This window comes from Phocoena phocoena, chromosome 4, assembly GCF_963924675.1.
Source record: "Phocoena phocoena chromosome 4, mPhoPho1.1, whole genome shotgun sequence".
Classification (NCBI taxonomy): domain Eukaryota; kingdom Metazoa; phylum Chordata; class Mammalia; order Artiodactyla; family Phocoenidae; genus Phocoena; species Phocoena phocoena.
Genome location: NC_089222.1, coordinates 145,850,364 through 145,873,638, shown reverse-complemented (window position 1 = coordinate 145,873,638; position 23,275 = coordinate 145,850,364).

The window sequence follows — 23,275 nt, the reverse complement described above, 5'->3', positions numbered from 1 at the left end:
ATGGGGAAATGACAGTCTCTTCAACAAATGGTGTTGGGAAAACTGGACAGCTACATGCAAAAGAAACAAACTGGACTACTCTCTCATACCATGCACAAAAATAAATTCAAAATGGATTAAAGACTTAAATGTAAGACCTGAGACCATAAAACTTCTAGAATAAAACAGGCAGTACACTCTTTTACATCATCTTAGTAATGTTTTTTTTGGATATGTCTCCTCAGGCAAGGAAAACAAAAGCAAAAATAAACAAATGGGACTACATCAGACAAAAGCTTTTGCACAGTGGAGGAAACCATCAACAAAATGAAAAGGTCACAAAATGAAAAGAAGATATTTGCAAATGATATTAATATGTCTGATAAGGGGCCAATATCCAAAATAGATAAGGAACTCATACAACTCAACATCAAAAAAACTCCAAACAACCTGATTAAAAATTGGGCAGAGGGCTTCCCTGGTGGCGCAGTGGTTGAGAGTCCGCCTGCCGGTGCAGGGGACGCGGGTTCGTGCCCCGGTCTGGGAAGATCCCACATGCACAGAGCGGCTGGGCCCGTGAGCCGTGGCCACTAAGCCTGGGCGTCCGGAGCCTGTGCTCCACAACGGGAGAGGCCACAACATTGAGAGGCCTGCATACCGCAAAAAAAAAAAAAAAAAAAAAATTGGGCAGAGTTTCTGAATAGACAGTTTTCCAAAGAAGATATACAGATGGCCAACAGGCACATGAAAATATGCTCAATATCACTCATCACCATAAAATCAAAACCACAATAAGATATCACCTCATATCTGTTAGAACGGCCATTATTAAAAAGACAACAAATATCAAGTTGGCGAGGATGTGGAGAAAAAGAAACCCAAGTACATTGTTGGTGTAATGTAATGTAATGTTGGTGTAATGTAAATTGGTGCAGCTACTGTGGAAAACAGTATGGAGGTTCCTCAGAAAATTTAAAATAGAACTACCATATGATCCAGCAATTCCACTCCTGGGTATTTATCCAAAGAAAACAAACTCACTAATTAGAAAAGATATATGCATCCCATGTTCATTGCAGCATTATTTACGATAGCCAAGGTATGGAAGCAGCCTAAGTGCCCATCAATAGATGAATGGATAAGGAAGATGTGGTGTATATACACAATGGAATATTATTCAATCATAAAAAAGAATGAAATCTTGCTGTTTGCGACAGCATTGACAGACCTAGAGGGTATTATGCTAAGTTAAAAAAGTCAGACAGAGAAAGACAAATATTGTATGATTTCATTTATATGTGGAATCTCAAAAAATGAAATAATTGAACAAACAAACAGAAACAAAATTATAGATACAGAGAACAAACAGGTGGTTGCCAGAGGGGAGGAGGGTAAGGAGAGGAGAGAAATAGGTGAGGAAGATTAAGAGATACAAACTTCCAGTTGCAAAATAAATGTCACAGATATGAAATGTACAGTGTGGGGAATGTAGTCAATAATTATGTATATCTTTGTATGGTAACATATCATAACTAGATTTATTATGGTAATCATTTTGAAATGTATAGAAATATAGAGTCACTATGTTGTGTAACAGGAATTAACATAGTGCTGTAGGTCAATTATATTTCAAAAACAAACTCATAGAAAAAGAGATCAGATTTGTGATTACCAGAGTCAGGGGACGGGGAGGGAGAATTGCATGAAGGCAGTCAAAAGATACAAACTTCGGGGGGGTGGGATGAACTGGGCGATTGGGATTGACATATATACACTACTGACACTCTGTATAAAATAGATAACTAATGAGAACATACTGTATAGCACAGAGAACTCTACTCAACAATCTGTGGTGACCTAAATGGGAAGGAAATCCAAAAAAGAGGGGATATATGTATATGTATAGCTGATTCACTTTGCTGTACAGCAGAAGCTAGCACAACATTGTTAAGCAACTGTACTCCAGTGAAAATTAATTTTTTAAAAAAATACAAACTTCTAATTATAAGATAAATAATTACTAGGGATGTAATGTACAACATGATAAATATAATTAACAGTGATGTATGTTATATATGAAAGTTGTTGAGAGTAAATCCTAAGAGTTCTAATCACAAGGAAAAAAACTTTTTTATTTCTTAAATTTTGTATCTATATGAAATGATGGATGTTCACTAAACTTATTGTGATAATTATTTCACGATGTATGGAAGTCAAATCATTATGCTGTATACCTTAAACTTGCACAGAACTGTATGCCAATTTTATCTCAATAAAACTGGAAGAACAATAAATAAATAATAAACATTTTAAAATAAATATTAAAAAATTGCAAATCACACACACAAAAAAGAAAAAGAAATTGGACTTGATCAAAATTAAAAAGTTTCGTGCTTCAAAGTAGTCTATAAATAAAGAAAGGGAAAATACAAGCCACAAAATGGGAGAAAGTTTCTACAAATCTGATAAGGGACTAGCATCCAGAATATATAAAGAATTCTTACAACTCAACACTAAAAAAGACACATAACTCAATTAAACAATGGGCAAAGGATTTGAATATACATTTCCCCAGAGAATGTATATAAATGGCCAATAAGCAAGTGAAAAGATTTGAAACATCTTTAGGGTAACACAAATCAAAATCACAATGATATACCACGTCACACCTACCGGAATGGCTACAATCAAAAAGACTGACAATAACAAGTGTTAGTGAGGATATGCAGAAATTGGAACCCTCATGCAATGTTGGTGGGAATGCAAAATGGTGGAGCCATTTTGGAAAACACTCTGGCAGCTTGTCAAAAAGTTAAATATATTGTTGCCCTGTGACTCAGCAATTTCACTCCTTACTTAAGAGAATTAAAAATATACATTCATACAAAAACCTGTACATCAAGTTCATAACAGCATTATTCACAAGAGCTACAAAACAGAAACAACCCGGATCCATCAGTGGACGGAAGGAGGAACAAAATGCTCTATCCATAGAATGGAATATAATTCAGCCATAAAGAGGAATAAAGTACTAATACATGCTACAACATAGATGAACCTTGGAAATATTATGCTAAGTGAAAAAATCCAGACACAAAATATCATGTACTGTATGACTCCATTTATATGAACTGCCCAGAATGGGCAAATCCATAGAGACAGAAAGTAGATTAATGGTATTGAGGCACTGGGGAAGGGAGAATGGGCGGTGACTGCTAATGGGTACGAGGTTTCTTTTTGGGTTGTAGAAAATGTTCTGAAATTAGACAGTGGTGATAGTTGCACAGCTCTGTGGATACACCAAAAACCACTCAATTATCCACTCTAATGAAGTGAATTTTATGGTATGTGAATTAAATCTAAAATCAAAAAATAAACATAATGGGCCATGAAGAATAAAGAGTTGTCAACATTTTGCTTTATTTGCTTCAGATCTCTATTTAAAATGAAACACAATCTAAAGATGACACATCATCATTCACATTCAGGTGTTTATACCTTTACTGGCTATGTAAATATCCAAAAACAAAGATACCATACAGCACCCATACTTTTCTAGCTTGGTTTTTCACAGTCAACATTGTTACTGAGATTTATGCATCCTGATATACAAAGATCTAATTCATTCATTTTAATGCTGAATAACTTTTGACTGTGTGAACAAAACAAATGTCTGGGTCCACTTACTGAGGCCAATTAGGTACTTTCCACTGTTTTGTTACTACAAACACTGTAGGACCACATCCTCAGGTACTCGTGACATCTTCTAGAGCAAATGCTGAAAATGGCATTGGCGGGTCATATTGTGTGCACATTTTCAACTTTACTAATGTAACCAAATTGGTCTCCAAAGTGGTGATACCAACCTGTACTCTCAAGAGCAAGGTGTAAGAGTTCCCATTTACCCACAGCTCACCGATACTTATTAATTGACTTCATGCTTGCAGATCAGATGAATAAGAAATGGTCTCGGACTTCCCTGGTGGCGCAGCGGTTGAGAGTCCGCCTGCCGATGCAGGGAACACGGGTTCGTGCCCCGGCCCGGGAGGGTCCCACATGCCGGGGGGCGGCTGGGCCCATGAGCCACGGCCGCTGGGCCTGCGCCTCCGGAGGCTGTGCTCCGCAACGGGAGAGGCCGCAACAGTGAGAGGCCCGCGTACCGCAAAGAAAAAAAAAAAAAAGGTCTCTCATTGTTTTAATTCGTATTTCATGGATTACTAGAAAAATCAGTTTTCATACATTTATAACCTTTATGATTTCCTCATTTTGAATTTTTTATAGCCTTTTCCAAGGCTATAGGATATTAATCCTTTTCAAGTTATATGACTTTCAAATGTATCCTCCTGCCTGTAGTGTGTCTTTTAACTCTATAAATATCTTCTACCATACAGATGATTCCCTATTTCATATAGACAAATAAACCAGTCTTTTTCCTTACAGTTGGTGCTTGGTTTAAGAAATTCGTCTTCACCCAGATGTCAAAGATAATCTTCTGTCTTCTATAAATTTTAGTTCTGCTTTTCACACTCAGGATTTGATTCCGTCTAGAATTCAGTCTCATATATGAAGCATGAGGTATGGATCTAATTTTATCTTTACGTATAGGCAGAAGATTATCCCAGCAATACTTATGAAACGATCCATCCTCTGCCCATGGACTTGTAATGCAACCTCCGGCATTATGAGTTCCTTTGGGTGTGGGCGTGTGGGGGAGTGTGGACGCCGGTGGGTGTGGGTGTAGCTGGGTGTATGGGTATGTGGGTATGTGTAGGTAGGTGGGTAGGTGTGGGTGCATGTGAGTGTGTGTGGAGGGGGGTTGTGAGTGTGTTCCCAACTCTGGTGCACTGGCATAGTTGCCTCTCCCTGGTCTAATAATGCAGATCCTAAATGTTACACCTTTATAATAAGCTTTAACATCTGAAAGGGTTAAGTCCCTCTTATTTTTCTTCAAAAGTAATTAGTATTTTGGCTCCTCACTCTCTACCCGTAGTTTAGAGTCAGCATTTCAAAACTCATGAGAAGCCCTGTCAGGTTTTGCAGCTAATTGACAAATGTCATTTTAAAATATTGATTATTAACAAGATAGAGCTAATATTGTTTATGCCTTCTCTTTCCATTTTTTTTAACATCTTTATTGGAGTATAATTGCTTTACAATGGTGTGTTAGTTTCTGCTTTATAACAAAGTGAATCAGTTATACATATACGTATGTTCCCATATCTCTTCCCTCTTGCGTCTCCCTCCCTCCCACCCTCCGTATCTCACCCCTCTAGGTGGTCACAAAGCACGGAGCTGATCTCCCTGTGCTATGCAGACCTAATGAAACTTAAAAGCTTTTGCACAGCAAAGGAAACCATAAACAAGACCAAAAGACAACCCTCAGAATGGGAGAAAATATTTGCAAATGAAGCAACTGACAAAGGATTAATCTCCAAAATTTACAAGCACCTTATGCAGCTCAATAACAAAAAAAAAACAAACAACCCAATCCAAAAATGGGCAGAAGACCTAAATAGACATTTCTCTTTTCATTTTTTGATCAATCTTACCAAGGGTTTGAAAATTTGTTTTTCTTTACAAACAGCCAGTTTTTTATTTTATTACTTATACTTTTCTTTGTTTCAAAAATTTCTGTTCTTACTGCTATAATTTCCTTCCTTCTACTTTCTTTTGCTCTCCTAACTTAACTTGGACACTTATTTGATCAATTTTGAGCCTTTAATCTTTTCAAACACATAACCCGCAGGATGTACATTTCTCTCAAAGTACTGCCACATGCTACAAGCCTTAATTTACATCGCTGGAGTCAGTCAAGCTGAATATTCCCATTGTCATTTCCACTTTAATCTGAACGAATTTTAGAGTTTCTTAAATGTCAAATATATAAACTTTCTTTCTCTGTGCTTTTATAATTGAACTCTGACTTAGCTTCATTTGGTCAGAGAACATAGCCTGAAAGAATGTGAGACTTACTTTGTGACCAAATACAAAGTCAGATTTTGAAAATGCTTCACATGTATCGAGAACTTACATATTCCATAATAGCTGCGTCTTTTGATATGACCAAGTGATAGAGCTTGTTCAAATCTTTTATTTATGTGTTTGTATTGGACCTAGCAATTCCTGAGAAAGGAACATTAAAGTAGCCTATATGATGGCAGATTTATCAATTTACCCTTGCAAATCAGACAATTTTTCTGTATAATCTGAGTTATAGTTATTACAAATATATAAATTTAGAATCATTCTGTCTTTATCAGAATGATAAATGATCTTTTTAATCTTATATTAAAAAACTTTCTGTCTTTACATGAGTTCATCTGATACTAACAGTCGATACCAGTTTTCGGTGCCTTGTATATTTACATTACATAAATTATCAAACTCGCTCCCAGATGATATTATTAAAAGCATTTGAGTGGGTTTTGTATTGTATCACTTAAATCCAATCTTAAGAGCCTCATGTCCTCATCAACTCGCTGGGCACCCACCCTAAAACACAGGATTTCCTGGAGGACTGGATGTGGGTTTGAGATAAGAAGTGAAGTCAGGGCGGCTCCAAGGCTTCAGCTCCAGCAACGAGACGTCGGGGCTGTGGTGGAAGCTCAAGAGCTCAGCTTTGGACACGTGAAGTCTGAGATGCTCACAAGCCTCTTGCAAATGGAGACGTCAAAGAGGCAGAGACAAACTAGTCCAAGGGTGACGGGGAAGCCTCAGTGCGCACTGTCAGAACAGAGAGCAGGTGAGACCCCAAAGGAGTGAGGGAAGTGGGGGCACCATCAGTCCCACGGAAGAGACTCAAGACACACAAGCGAGGGCAGCGCATTCCCGACAGGTGTGGAGGCCACCAGCCCTTCGGGGAAAAGATAAAGCAAGATGGCAAAACATGATACATTTACACCCTCCCAACCCCAAAACTGAGACACCATACAAACACAGTTGAAGTTTAACCATGTGGCCCTGGGCACGTCCCACCTGCAGCTGTCCTGGCAACAGGCCCCCTTCCCCAAGTGAACAAGGAGCACATAACACACAAAGGAAGAAAACAGAAATCTGGACGGAGCCAGGACAGTGGGCTTGGGAGGGGTTAAAGAATCAGATTGCGAAGAAAAGCATCTGCACGTGACGACAGGGCACCCAGGAGAACCCGGGGCTGAGACGGCTCAAGGGCTGCTGCTGCCAGGTCATGTGGATCAGAAGTCACATGGCTGCCCATCTTTAGTGCCGTTCTCATTGCCACTGTCATCTCTAAGAGACCACCACCTAGGTAATACACACCCTCACCCCAAGGGCCCCTCATGAGAGGGCAGGATGGCAGCAGCCGATAAGGGTCCTGCTGAGCTATGTTCCAGAGAGGTCCGGCACGGGGCCCAGCAAGGGGCACAGCCTCGAGGAGCCCCCACTGTGCTGGGGGAGAGGATGCAGGGAGCCCCACATTAGCGGAGAGGTCGTGGGGACCCGAAAGCCATAATGCAAGGTGGGCAAAAGTCTCCCGCCGCCCCCCACCTTGCCAAGGTAATATGCAGAGAGCTGCAGTATTCAAAAGGACACGATGCTTCCTCCTGGGCAGATAAGGAAAGCTGCGTGCATGGACGAGGCACGCTCTGCCAGGCCTGTGGGCAGCACTGAACATGCAGAGTTTACAGGGGCAGAGTCCTGACTGACGGAGAGCAAGGATAAGGTCAGGGCTCCGCCCAGTTTGGCTGGAACATAAACAAAGGGAAAAGGAGAAGGGGTGGGTTCAGCTAGAAACACAGGTTGCAGCCGAAGCCAGAGGACCCAGAATGTGTGGTGCAAGGGCTCGAGTGCCTTGACCTCTCCTGAAAGATGCAGGATGCCAAGGGCAACTTCTGATCAGTGGTGGCATGTTGAAATCTGGAATTATATTACTATTGGAGGAATTTCCTAAAGTCTAGATAAAACGTTCATCGGCAAACTCCACGCAGTGCTAGAAGACAACCTGTGTATTTCACTGCAAAGGCAGCAATATTTCAACATAAATTATATAGAAGTAACTCTCACTAAAATGGATCTTCATAATCAGTATATGAACGTAGATTTCGAAAACAGTTCAAGCGAATAAAATGCTGACCACAAACCAATGTTCGCACTGTCAACAGAAGACTTGGAAACAAATCATTTGGAAAAGAAAGAGTTCACAGCCATCCCCCCTTATCCGCAGTAGATACGTTCCAAGACCCACAGTGGATGCCTGAAGTCATGATAGTAGTGAACCCTTTGTATACTATGTTTTTTCCTAAACATACATACCTATGATAAAATTTAATTTATAATTTAGGCACAGTAAGAGATTAATAATAATAACTAATAGCCTCTCCAGTAATTTTTATATTTTTCAGCCCAAACCTATTCCTGAATCTGTGTAACAATCCTTCACTTGCAGTAAATGGCTGGTGTCGCTCATTTCGGGGGATCCCTTGCTGAATGCTTCGTACAAGCATCATGCTTTCTGGCCCAACAATTGGAACGTGTTTTCTATTCTTGTCTTTCACCCACAAACTTAATGCCTTTTCCATGTTACCTAAGCACTTAGCATGCACTGTGGCCGTAATTTTGCGGTCTGAAGTGTGACAGCAAAACTAGCATGAATTTCTTTTTCCTTCTTCACAATTTCACGGGTAGAAGATTCTTTCTCACCGTAGATCTTAGCAACCTCAGCATACGATTTTTTTCTTTCCTTATTAAGATCAGAACTTTCACCTTTTCACTTAAAGGAAGCATTTTACAGCTTCTGTTTGGCATATCTGAATTGCCAGCATCACTACTCTTGTGCTTTGGGGCCAGTATTAAGTCAAATAAGGGTGACTTGAACACAAGCACTACGATACTGCGATAGCCCGCCTGATAACAGAGAGGGCTACTAAGTGACTGAAGGGCGGGACACGCTGGACAAAGGGGTGATCCATGTCCCAGGCAGGATGCAGCAGGACAGTACAAGATTTCATCACACTACTCAGATTCATAAAATGACGAATTGTTTATTTCTGGAATTTTCCATTTCATATTTTTGGACCTCAGGTAACTGAAACTGAAAAGCAGAACGGCAGATAGCGGGGGCTACTGTATTTGCAGGTGGTAGAAGAGAGTCTGTCTTCAGAATTGGCTCACCAAATGAAAAACAGCAAAATTGCAACTTTGGGGAACTTAGGGAATTGCAAATTAAAACAATGAGATACAACTACACACCTTTTAGAATTATTAAAATCTAAAAAAACCCGACAGTACCAAATGCTGGCAAGGAAGCAGAAAACCACTCTCATTCATTTCTAGTGGGACTAAACACAGTCTTGCCGTGTGATCTAGCAATTGTGCTCCCTGGTATTTGCCCAAGTGAGTTGAAAACTTAATGTCCAAAAAAACCCTGCACACAAATGTTTATAGCAGCTTTATTCATAACCACCAAAAGCCAGAAGCAACAAAAACATCTTTCAATCGGTGAACAGATAAGCCACGGTACATTAGTACAATGGAATAATATTCAGCAATAAAAAGAAATGACCTATCAAGTGACACATACACACAAAATAGATGAATTTTAAATACACATTGCGAAGTGAAAGAAGCCAGTCTGCCTAAGCTACATACTGTATGATTCTAACTATATAACATTCTGGAAAAAGCACAACTGTAGAGATGGTAAACAGATCAGCAGTTATCTGGGGCTCGCGAAAGAGAATGAAGAGGTGAAGCACATGAGATTCTTAGGGCAGTGAAACCATTATGTATCGTGCTGTAATGATGACTACAAGACAGTAAGCATTTGTCAAAAGCCACAGAACCTGACAGCACAAAAAGTAAGCCTTAATGTACGCAGTTTAAAGGAAGCATTTAGGAAGTCAGGGTAATCCCAAAGGGAATGTGGAATGTGCCAAAGGACTTCAACAGTGCTGCAAATGTCTGAAACAGCCCCCCTGAAGGGGATGGGGAATAAGGTGCTGGTGTGAGTAACTCTGGAAATGAGTGGAGTCTGTAAGAGAAAAGGCAAAGGGACTGTACTTGAGGCTGCGCTCTAGTTGATAAAGCTGTTTTCCAAGGGATGAAGGTTGACAGTTCTGATACTGCTGAGCATGTGTGATGGAATTAAGCCATTAAGTAAGTGGATGGGATGGTGGGAGCCAGGTGTCTCCTCGTTTGAGGGGCAGGTTACACCTAAGGAAGGGGATGAGGCTAGAACAACCCATATGCTGGGTGAACTGGAGCTGGAAATGTCAGCATGAACTGACATTTAGCTTAATACAGATACAGATGGTTACCTATGGAAGTATTTATAGATATGTCTGGCTACGCAGGTTAATATGTACACACATCTCCCCTGTGCTGTCATCCAGGAGTGCCTAGAAGTAACCATACCTCAGTAGCAACATCCACATGAGCCCCCAGACACTGGATTCTTATACCATTTTCTGATCAAAGGTACCAGGCTCCTGGTTTCTAGGACAGGGGCAGGATCCACACAACATGAGCCTGGAGCATCTTGCAGTACCAGAAAGGAAAGATATGCTTAAAAACAGAACAGAGGGCTTCCCTGGTGGCGCAGTGGTTGAGAGTCCGCCTGCCAATGCAGGGGACACGGGTTCATGCCCCGGTCCGGGAAGATCCCACATGCCGCGGAGCGGCTGGGCCCGTGAGCCATGGCCACTGAGCCTGCGCGTCCGGAGCCTGTGCTCCACAACGGGAGAGGCCGCAGCAGAGAGAGGCCCGCGTACCGCAAAAACAAAAAACAAAAACAAAACAAACACATGCACTCAATGATGAGAGCATATCAAAGGGACACAAGAACCAGTGAACGAATTCCCATTGGCCAAAACTGGAACAATCTGAGCAATAAAATAAAGTAGCACAGGACTCTAAACCAAAGGCTAAATAAATACCCACGGGTCCAAACGGATATAAATGAGTGATTGATAAGGAAACGGGGAGAAGAGGGAATCTGCTCTGCGGGAGAATCCACGTGGTTCTGCAGACACTCCGTACTCGGGGAGCATCCCCCCACCTTGGGTGTGGGGTGTGCACGGCGACCTCCTTCCAGAGGACAGTGGGGAAGGGGAGAGCAGCTGCACAGCGGAGAGACCTGACAGACACACCTGCGCCAGGTGACCGAGGTCAGCGTCCACGGTGCAGGTTACGTGACAGCGTGCACCCTGGAGGGGACGTGATGAGAAAGGCCCTTCCCCTCTGTGGAATTTCTCCCATAAACCTACACCCCGAGTCTGATCATGGGACAACATCAAACAAATTTCAATAGAGGAACATTCTACAAAATATTTGACCAGTACTCCTCAGAACTCTATCAAAAACAAGGAAAGTCTAAGAAAATATCACAGCCAAGAAGAGCCTAAAAAGACATGACAATTCAATGTATTCTTGGACAGAAAAAGGACATTAGGGAAAAACTAAGGAAATTGAGAGCATGGATTTTCGTGAATAATAACATATCAACACTGGTCCATTAATTATAACAAATGTACCTGATTAATGTAAAACGTTAAACTGGGTGTGGGAATCCTCTGTCCTATCTTTATAATAATTCTGTAAATCTAAAGCTGTTCTAAAGAAAAGTTTTGTTTCTTTTTTATAAAAACAGCAATTAAAGGAAAGAAAGGCCAAGGTCACCAAGTGTTCAGTAGTCTGGTCATGGTATTTCACTAGTCACGTTCAACAGCAACTTTCTTACAGTACTGTCAAATTCAGACAGTTTGTTATGGATCTTAGGACACTGACATTGCAGAAGTCAGAAGGTCCAGGTTTACAGGAAACGCTCCAGATTTCATCGTCTGGGCACCTTGTAACCGGCAGTGTACCTAAGACGCAAAGTGTCTCCCCTCCCACCGAGGTATGTGATCTGCTTAGTTGTAACGGAAGCAGAACAAAGCGCCTGCTTTGCTTCAAGAATTATTTCAAATTCTTACACTGAATATCGGCATAGTACACCGACCATTCTAGAAGGCAGGCTATCAATTCTGGACACTATTAAACGCTCCCGGCGCTTGCTGGCCACTGCCTCATCAGCAGCCGCCTTTTGCTGAGCACCTCCAACCTGCCAGGCCCTTCTCACACCAACTCAACAAGACAGGGACGGTTATACCCATTTTCCCGATGTAGAACCTGAGGCCTGGAAAGGCTGAATGCTTTGTCCAAAAGCTCCACAGACAGCAGGCAAGGGAGCCGGTCTTTAAACTCCCACCTGCCGGGCACTGCAGCCAGGCCAGGTTCTGCTCGAGGGCCCAGGGACACCACGGCAAGGTGGCTGACACCCAGGGCCTCGCCCGGCCGTGGGCAGAGCCCCTGGTCAGGTCGACATTTTCATGAACAGCGCAGATGCTCCTGGGGGAGCAAAGGATTCTTCCTACATGGAGAAAGATCAGGAGTCATCTTAAATCTGTGCCCTTGAAACAGAGCCAGGGTCTAAAAGCTTTTATGGAACCACATGCATCACAGTCATCAATATGCCATTAGATCCTGGACATTAATTCCCTAAAAGTATTTCTGAACCTTTGAAAGGATTAACCCTTTCCTGTAGTAAATCCACCCCTCCTCCCATAAGCTCCAGCGGCAGGCTTTTCTTTTCTGGCTTCAATGAGACACTGATTTTCTACGTTCATTAAGGTTACTTGGATAAAGCTCTGTCTTGCAAGTGGTCCCTTTCACTTTATTTCCCAGATATCAGGAGGATTCCCTTCAGCTGACAAAAGTTCTGTGGTTCCTAAATGTCACGCAGCAAAGACGGTGGCGTTCCCTCCCTGGCTGCTAGATCCACGGGGGGTGGCGCGAAGGTTCAGGGAGTCACAGGCCACAGGCGCCCACAGGGGCCCCAAGAGTCTCCCCAGGGAACCGGACGGGGTGTTTGGGCGTCACCTAACTGCCCTGGTTACCGGGACTCCCTGTGCCGGCCTCCCGCCGTCACCTCCTCCGCCAAGGTGGCCAGAGCCCCTGTGGGGGCACCTTCCTCGGCCACAGCCCCACCCTCGCTGTCACGGCAAGCTGCCTGTCGCCTCCCCACAGCGACACTGTGGGCCTAAGTAAGCTCCTTTCCCACTGAACCGGTCTCAGCCATTTCCAAATCGGAGCCTTTCAAGTCGTCCGCCTTCGCCTTCGCCTTCGCCTTCGCCTTCGCCTTCGCCTTCGCCTTCGCCTTTGCCTTTGTAACGCCGAGGAGGAGGGGAAGGGGGAAGGGGGAAGGGCCGGTCCTCCTCCGGGACAGCTTTTACCAAGTCAGGTGAAACTTCCCCGGCCCCGGCCCCGGCCCCCTGGCTTGTTACTCACGGTGAAGCAGGACCCGGTTCTGCGGTTGCAGAGGCCTGGGCTGAATCCTGACATGTTTACTAGTAGAACAACCTTGGCGAGCTTCTCGACTCTTCTAAGCGTCAGTGTCCTCCCCGCCTGTGGCAGCCACTTCCCAGGGTGCTCAGGGGAGGGCACAGCACCCACACAGCGCAGCTCTTCTGTCAGCCACCGGCCTGCACAGCCCACCCTGGCCCCCTCCCACAATCCCTCCCTGGAGCGTAACAACAGGCAGGCAGAGGGCACACAGTGAAGCTGGAGATCACCTCCAGCATTCGGATGCCATGCTCCTAACGCTGCAACCTCCACCTGTCAACTGCCCTCAGCCACCAGCCTGATGATGCCTCGGGGGCGGCTCACGTGCGCTGACTGAGCCTCTCCAAGTGGGGCCAGGGGAGATCACTGGGAGTGAAGATGCCCAGGCCTCACATCTACTGGATCATACTCGGCATTTTAAGAATCCCAGTGACTCACGTGCACGGTGAAGTTTGAGAAGCGCTGGCCCAGACCCCTAGAGACAGAAAAGGATTTCCATTCCAAGCTTTCTGTCAGGGGACATTTGAGAACAGAAAGCATTCTTCCTTTCCCACCCCTGCCATTACTAACGTGCGTGCACATTCAGCCCGCATGGGGAGTGAACAGAGACTGCTTCAAGGCCCTGGAAATAGAAGTTGTAAGAAAGAACAAATAGGTGCGCTGACAGTGACAAGTCTCACAGCCATGAGATTCTGTCATCTTTTTAACCGACCTCCCTCTAAGCACTTTCTCCTCTATTTGATCCAAGTTTGCAAAGCTAAGTATTGATTTTTCAAAAATAAACACATGGCCTAGTCCTAGAGTTAAGTCCCCCTGGGAACTGGAGCAGTCTCAAATTGAAGAAGAAGAGGAACAGGAATGCACTGGCGTTTTCTGACATCTTCTGGAAGCCAGGGAGCCCATCCCTGCGTGTCCACGTGGACCAGCGCAGTGTCCTCCATCAGGCTGGAGCTTCTTAATCTAAGCCGCTAAAAGGCCCTCCTGTGCCATTTGGGATTTGCGCTAACTGAACCAGCACTTGCTGATTAAGCTAAAACCTCTCCTCATTCTAGAGCATTTACTGCACTTGGGGTGAGGGACAGGGTGGGGAGGGGGAGAGGAAGGTGGGGGGAGGGGGGCCAGCACCAGTGGCCATGATTAACTCTTTTTTTTTTTACATCTTTATTGGAGTATAATTGCTTTACAATGGTGTGTTAGTTTCTGCTGTATAACAGTGAATCAGCTATACATATACGCCCATATCCTCCCTCTTGCGTCTCCCTCCCACCCTCCCCATCCCACCCCTCTAGGTGGTCACAAAGCACCGAGCTGATCTCCCTGTGCTACACATACCCTGAGAAAACCATAATGATTAACTCTTATCACACACCAGCGTGTTAGGCCCTGACTAGACAAAACCAGCCAAAGGAAAGCAGCAAGACTCCCGGGGGAGCCTTGTGTCAAAGCCGCTCCCAGGAGTAAGTGCCAACAGCAACGTCCCTGCTCGGCCCCAGGGGCTAACACAGCCGAGCTCCCCCACGGTTAACTGAGGCATGTGGCTGACGGTGGGGAAGGACATCAGCACGCAGAGCACACGAGAGTGATTCGCACTCAGGAAGCAAAGTCGAGAACCTCACCATGCACACAGCAGCACGGAGCTGATGAGAAGGGCCAGCAGAGGCCTTCCTGCTGGGCCAGAGCACCTGTCCACCCCTGGCCCAGGCGATCCCCGGCAGACCCTGCGATCAGCTCAGCAAAACCAGAAAAAGCGGCACACTTCCCAAAGACGGCCTCCGAGGAGCTGACGAGAGAGAGCAGCAGCCAGCCCCGGAACCGAAGAAAGCAGCCTTCGTTATCTCCAAAATCAATTGTCCTAATGTATTCAGCAGACAGGCATGCTCGGCCACACACCTGCACTATATCACATCCCTCTGCAGGTCATTTGGCTCACAAAATTGATTTAGGTGAGATTATTCAATTCCATTTTACATTTTCATGTTCTGGAACTCTGCCAGCAGCAACTTCTGTTCTTCCAGAGGTCAGGAAGCTATGGACAAGGCAATCTCCTGCTGTTGTAAATGGAACTCCATATTCCCTTTATGAATTTCCTGTCAATCTTCAAATTACTTCAAATACGACTGCCCTTCACCGAGACAGTGTTTTACGTCCCCATGTCTACCTTCCTCCCATATCCGATTACCTGCCAGCTGCAGACAGCTCCTCCCAGGGCCCCTCTGGATGCCTGCGTCAGCAGGCGTGCATGCAGACAGGGCAGGGGGCCCCTGCAGCCGCTGGTTCGCAGCAGGCCTGCTGACCACCACCAACAGAAGCCAGAATGTCTTGCATTTCAAAAATCCCTGCTCCTGGCCCCACACCCCGCCCCCTGCCACCACCACGTGCCTTATTCTTTTGGTGGGAAAACGTGGGAACAATCACGGCTGTCTCCTCTCACTCCCGGCTTTGCCTGCCCTTTTCCCAGCCCCAGCCTTTCCACACTGCCCAGTCCTGCTGCCAGCATCCCCCTCGAGCATCCCCTGTGTCTGACACCAGTCGCCCCTGTGCTCAGTGCTCCCAGAGCTCCCCCCACACCAGACCTGCTGCTTTCGGCAGGTGTCCTTGACCTCTTGACACTGGAGGGCCCAGCCTCGGTCCTAGGCCCTTGTGCCTCTCTGTACCCTTTTGGAAACCCCACTCACTCATCCGTGTGATTGCGTACCAGTCCCACACCTCTGTCTCCGCGGCCTAGTCCTCTCTCAAACCCCGACTCGCCTGCAGTGAGTGGCCTGTCCCACCTCCAATGTGACACGTCCACAGAGGAACCTCGGGCCACCCACCACTCCCCACCCGGGGTCCTGAGGGCTTCCCTGCCCGTAACCACTGAATGCCCCCCTCCCAGGCTAGCTGGCCCAGAATCACTCCTTTCCACATCTCCCGTCTGACTGTGAGCTGCCGTGAGCTCCACCGTCCAACAGGATCCAGGATCAAAACGTCACTTCCACATGACCCTAGTGCAAACCGCCATTGCCCTTTCCCTGGGCTAATGCGATGGCCGCCTAACGGGCTCCCCATCCTGTCCTTGCCCTGAAAGAGCAGGCAGAGTCAGCCTGGTAAAGCCTATGTCCGTTCATGTCACTGCTCTGCTCAAAACCCTGCAATGCCGCCCCATTCCCCGAAGAGTAAAAGCCAAATTCTCCCATTGGCCTCCAAGGCCCGACAAGCCCTGCTCCCCCTCGCCCCGCCCACCACAGCCTCCGGCCCCAGCTGCCCTGGGCTCTCAGTCACCACCTCCAGCACACCTGGCTTTCCTGCCATCTTGCCTCTGGGAACGCTCTTCCCCAGACAGCCACCTGTCTAACTCCCTCACCTGCTCCCAGCCTGTCCTCAGATGTCACCTGCTCAATGACGGCAGCCTTGCACTCCACCCGCTCCCACCCCCACCCGGCACTACCCTCACAAGGCGCCAGTGGCTCCTTTATTACAATCCCTGTTCACAGTGTCTGTCTCTCCCGACAATGTGAGGCTCCTTGGGGTGGGGGTCTCCATCTGGTCTGTTCACTGATAGTGCCCAAGAGCCTACAGGGCCCGCCACTTGGTAGGCACTCCATAAATTTGAATTTATAATTGTTGGTCTCAAAACCCGAGTTCCCTAGAAACCAAAGTAAAAAGAGAAGTAAAATAAGTTTCAGTTTTGACCATGTTCTTGGTGTCTGAGGAGCAGCAAGGATGCCGATGTGGTTAACAACATCAGCTGGGGTGCGTGGCAGGAAGTGAGTTTGGGAGCAGGCAGAGGCCAGGTCATGTGAAACTTGCGACCACTTTGCCTTGTATTATGAGGGGCACAGGGAGACTCAAGAGTTTTGAACAGAGGGATGGCACGATCTAACCTATGTTTTTAAATTAAACTTCTGGTTTTGAGATAATTATAGATTCATATGCATTTGTAGAGATAATACAGAGATAATCCATGCAACCTTAGCCCAGTTTCTCACAACGGTGACATCTTGCAAAACTAAAATACAATACCACCACCAAGATACTGACATTGATGCAGTCAAGATGTAGAGCATTTCCATCCCCACAAGGATCCCTCATGTTTCATTTTCATAGCCACAACCACATCCCTCCCACCCCCATCTCCTCCTTAACCCCTGGCAACCACTAATCTGCTCTCCATTTCTATAATTTTCTCATTCCAAGAATGTTATACATATGTAAACTTTGGGATTGGCTTTTCCCACTCAGCCTAATTCTCTGGAGATTCATCCAGGTTGTTTCGTGGGTCTGTAGTTCAGTCCTCTTTGTTGCTGTGTAGTGTTCCGTGGCTTAGATGTGACAGAGTTTGTTTCATCATTCATCCACTGAAGAACATCTGGGTTGTTCCCAGACACCAAGATAGTTGTTCCCTACTATCACTATTTTTTTTAATCTTAGCCATTCTGATGTTTGTGTAGTGACATTTCACTGCGGTTTTAATTTGCATTTCCTGAGTGGCTAATGACGTTGAACATCTTTTCATGTGCTTATCTGCCATCTGTATCTCAGTGAAATGTCTCACATCTTTTGCACAGTTTCTAGTTGAATTGTTTATTTTTTTAAGTTGAGTTTTGATACTTCTTCATATATCCCATTACCAGTCTTTCCTCAGATATGTGATTTGCAAATATTTCTCCCAGTCTGTAGCTTGTCTTTTCATCCTCTTAACAGGTTCTTTGCAGAGAAAAAGTTTTTAATTTTGATGAAGTTGAATTTATCAATTTTCCTCTTACAGATAATGTTTGGTGTCAAGTCTGAGAACTATGCTCAGCCCTTGCCCTAAAATGTGAAAACTTCTCCTATTTTTTTCCTAAGTTTTATAGTTTTACATTTTACATCTGAGTTTGAGATCTATTTTGAGCTAATTTTTGTATAACGTGTGAAACTTAGATTGAGGTACATTATTTTGCCTATGGATGTTTGTTTGCTCCAGCACCATTTATTGGAAAGGTTATGCTTCCCCCATTGAGTTGCTTTTGCAATTCTCAAAACTGTTTGAGAAAATAATTTCTCAAAAATCATTTGGGCATACTTCTGTGGTTTTGTATGCTATTTTTTATACTGGGTTCCCTATACTGTTCCACTGATCTCTGTGTCTGTCCTTCCAACAATACCACATAGTCTTGATTACTGTGGCTATAAAATAAGTCTTGAAACTGGGTGCACTGGTTCCTCTCCTTTCTTCTTCCTTTTCAAAATTGTTTTAGCTACTCTGGTTCCTTTGTTTTCCACATTTACTTTGGAATCAGCTTGTCTATATCTATAAAAATTTTGGCTGTAATTTTAGTAGAAACTGCATTAAGCCTGTATGATAACTTGAGAAGAACTGACACCTTCACTGTGTTGAATTTTCCAATCCATGAACATAGTATGTCTCTCTATTTATTTAGGTACACTTTGATTTCTTTCACCAGGATTTTGCATTTTTCAGCATAAAGTCTTGTTAGATTTACACCTACATGTTTGTTTAATTTTCAGGAATTATATTGCATTTTTAATTTGAGTGTCCACATGTTCATTGACAGTATACAAAAACAAAATTGAGTTTTGTGTGTTTATTTTGTATTATGCAACCTTGCTGAACTCACTTATTAGTTCTAGATTTGGGGGGGGGGAGGTTTGTTTTGTTTTGTTTTCGTAGATTCCTTGGGATTTTCCACATAGATAATCATGTCATCTGCAGATATGAACAACTTTATTTCATGTTTTCTGATCTGTTAGCCTTTTCTTTTCTTGTCTTGTCTTATTGCACAGGCCAGAACTTCCAGGACTATGTGGAATAAGACTATACATCCTTGTTCCTGATCTTTGGGTAAAATCATTCAGTCTTTCATTATTAAGTATAATATTAGTTGTAGGTTTGTGTACATGCTGTTTATCTAGTCGAATAACTTCTCCTTTATTCTTAGTTTTCTGCGAGTTTTTAATTAGATGTTGGATTTTGTCACATGCTTCATTACATTGAGTGATATGATTATTTGATTTTCTTATTTATTCTGTTAATATGGCATATCACACTAATTGATTTTCAAATACTGAACCAGGCTTGCATCCCTGGTACAAGCCCCACTTGGTCATGGTGCACACTTCTTTGTATGTATTGCTGAATTCTCTTTGCTAATATTTTGCCAAGGATTTTTGCATCTATGTTCATGAATGATGTTGGTCTATATTTTTTAATGTCTTTTTCTGGCTTCAATACCAGGGTAATAGTAGCTTTACAAAATGAATTGGGAAGTGCTCACTCCTTTTATATCTTTTGGAAAATACAATAACCAAAATAAAAAAAACTCAATGGATGGGCTCAAAAGCAAAAAAGGAGGAGTCAGAAGAAAGGATCAGTGAAACGGAAGACAGAATTTTATAAAATTACTCACTCTGAACAACAGAGAGAACAGACTGAAAAATAAATATATACACAGAAGCTCAGAGACCTGTGGCACCATGACAAAAGAACTAACAATCATGCCATCAGAATCCCAAAAGAAGTGGAGAAAAATAGCAGAACTAAAAAAGTACTCGAAGAAATAATGGCTAAAATTTTCTGTGCTGTTTGTTTGGAGTAGGGCAGTTATTCTCTAAAAGTTTTCTTTTTTGCTAGGCTGTCTCTCTCCTGGTCCTTTGGCTAGAGAGAGCAGGATTCTGTTGCATTTTTTCTATGCCCACTAGTATTTATGGGTTGTGAGCTCCTCAGATTGAAGTCTGTGATATATATGGCAAAGAGAATACCCAATGAATTCACTGCCATGTCACCCTTGTGTCCTGAGGCCCCTAGTGGCTTACTTTTTCTCATCATCATCCAGAGTCCATGTTTGTTTAATATAGAATGTCCAGGATCTTTAGTTGTACTTAGAAGGAGGAACAGGAAAAAGCACATCAACTCCATCTTCCCAGAAGCAGAAATTAACCAACATTTTTAGAAAGATCATGCTGACTACTATGGGAATAATCACCTGTAACTGGGCAAAAACTGAAGCAAGAAGACCTCTTAAAAAGCTAATGAGATTATCTAGGTGAAAGATAATTGTGGCTTGGGGCCAGGGTGATAGCAGTGGAGGTGGTAAGAAGCAATTCGATCCTGAATGTATTGTGAAGAAAGTGCAGACAAAATTTGCAGATATATTAGACATGGGATATGGGAGAAAAAAGTCAAAGATGAGCCCCAGGGTTTTAGCCTGACAAGTGGAAGAATGGAGTTGCCATCAACTTATACAAAGAAAGCTAAGGAAGAAGCAGACTAGGAGGAAAGAACAATGATTGAGTTGTTTTTCAAATATGACATAAGAGATGCCCATCATACAGCCAAATGGCAGTGTTACATAGGCTTATGTACATGAGCCTTGAGTTCAGGCTAGAAAGATATATTTAAGATTCATCAGGGTACAGGCTGTATTTAAAGCCATGAAGTCAGATGAGATCACTGAGGGAATGAGGTAAAAAGAAAAGGGTACTAAGGATGTAGCCCTGAACTCTCCAGTGAAGATTGGGATATGGAAATGAACCAGCAAAAAGATATTCAGAAGAAGCAATCAGAAATCTAAGAGAAAAGCTAGGAGAGAGGAGTGTCCCAGAAGCCACGTAAAAAAAGTGTTCTGGGCTTCCCTGGTGGTGCAGTGGTTAAGAATCCACCTGCCAATGCAGGGAACACGGGTTCAAGCCCTAGTCCAGGAAGATCCCACATGCCACGGAGCAACTAAGCCCGTGCACCACAACTACTGAGCCTGCACTCTAGAGCTCATGAGCTACAACTACTGAGCTCACGTGCTGCAGCTACTGAAGCCTGCGTGCCTAGAGCCCGTGCTCTGCAACAAGAGAAGCCACCGTAATGAGAAGCCCATGCACCACAATGAAGAGTTAGCCCCCACTCACCGCAACTAGAGAAAGCCCACAGAAAGGAAGACCCAACACAGCCAATAAATAACTTAATTAAAAAAAAAAAGTGTTCTAAGGAAGAGGGATCAATGACTCAAATCAGATGCTGCTAATAGGTCAAGTAATATGAAGACTAATACTTGACCACTGGATTTAGCAAAGTCAAAGAGGTCTTTGGTGATTCTGACAAAGTTTTTTTGTGGAGAAAGAGGGAAATCCAGATGCAGTGGGTTTAAAAAAGAATAGGAAGAAATTAGAGATAATAAATAAGACCTGGGACAGGTGAGTCACTAACTGCACCTATAATTGAGGATAGTGATGACTTTTCTTCCTTAAATTAATCTTTACTGAGTACCTGCTTTGGGTTAAAAACAACAAAGTAAGGAGATATTAGGGAAATAGGACTTGTAGGGAGAGACATAAACATAATACGCATATTGGATTCTGAGAGGAGATTACAGACAAATATATGAAATACCACTATGGAAAGGCAAAATTATATACTGGAGGGAAATCAGGATGGAATTCTCCCAGGAGGTAATATTATATCTTGAAAAGGGCTATCATGAGGATCAATGAAAGCTTTTTAAAAATAGGATCATATAGAAGTAATTAAGAGGATATGAGGTATTAATGAAACTTAAGCAAGTCAGGTGGTGGCACTGGTAGGAAAAGATCTAAGTTTAATTCTTAAGCAAGATGGAGAATTACTAGTTCAGTGAACATACAATGTCCTTTAAACCAAAAGAATATGAATGGGCAGTGCTATAGTTTAATTCTCTAACATCAACATTTATAAAGTGTCTTACATGAGGTTAAGTTTATGTCAAGCTATGAAATAAAACACACAAAAGTCTATTCCCCTACCAAAAAAAAAACCAAATAACAAAGAAACACCAACGTATATCCCTCCCACTCTCCCCCATATCAGCTTGTTAGCTTAAATATTTTGAGTATTGCAAACTATCATCCTAACATTATAAACAAAGACCAAATGATATACTTTTTAAAAAAAGAAACAAAGGGAAGTTCAATAAGTCAGTCACAAAAGGACAAATACTGTATGATTCCACTTCCATGAAGTACCTAATGTAGTTAAATTCATAGAGATATAAAGTAGAATGGTGGTTTTCCAGTGTTGAGGGTGAGGAGAGAATGAAGGGTTATTGTGTAATGGGTACAGAGTTGCAGTTTTACAAGATGAAAAGCATTCTAGAGATGGGTGATTGTGATGATTTCACAACTATGTGAATGCACTTTTTAAAAAATAATTATAGACTTTATTTTATTTTTTTAACATCTTATTTGGAGTGTAATTGCTTTACAATGGTGTATTAGTTTCTGCTTTATAACAAAGTGAATCAGCTATACATATACATATATCTCCATATCCCCTCCCTCTTGCATTTCCCTCCCACCCTCCCAATTCCACCCCTCTAGGTGGTCACAAAGCACCGAGCTGATCTCCCTGTGCTATGCGGCTGCTTCCACTAGCTGTCTATTTTACATTTGGTAGTGTATATATGTCCATGCCACTCTCTCACTTTGTCCCAGCTTACCCTTCCCCCTCCCCGTATCCTCAAGTGCATGCTCTACATCTACGTCTTTATTCCTGTCCTGCCCCTAGGTTCTTTGGAACTTTTTTTTTTTTTAGACTCCATATATATGTGTTAGCATACGGTATTTGTTTTTCTCTTTCTGACTTACTTCACTTTGTATGACAGATTCTAGGTCCATGCACCTCATTACAAATAACTCAATTTCATTTCTTTTTATGGCTGAGTAATATTCCACTGTATATATGTGCCACATCTTCTTTATCCATTCATCTGTTGATGGACACTTAGGTTGCTTCCATGTCCTGGCTATTGTAATACCACCGAGCTATACACTTAAAAATGGTTAAAGTAGTAAATTTTATGTTATGTATATTTTACCACAAAAACATAAATAAATAAAACAAAGAGAGGGGACTTTTGCTTCTGCACATGATGAAGTAACCAGGGTAGGACTTATCCTCTTGCTATGAACAACCAGAAAACTGTAAAAAACATATATATGAAACAACTGATTT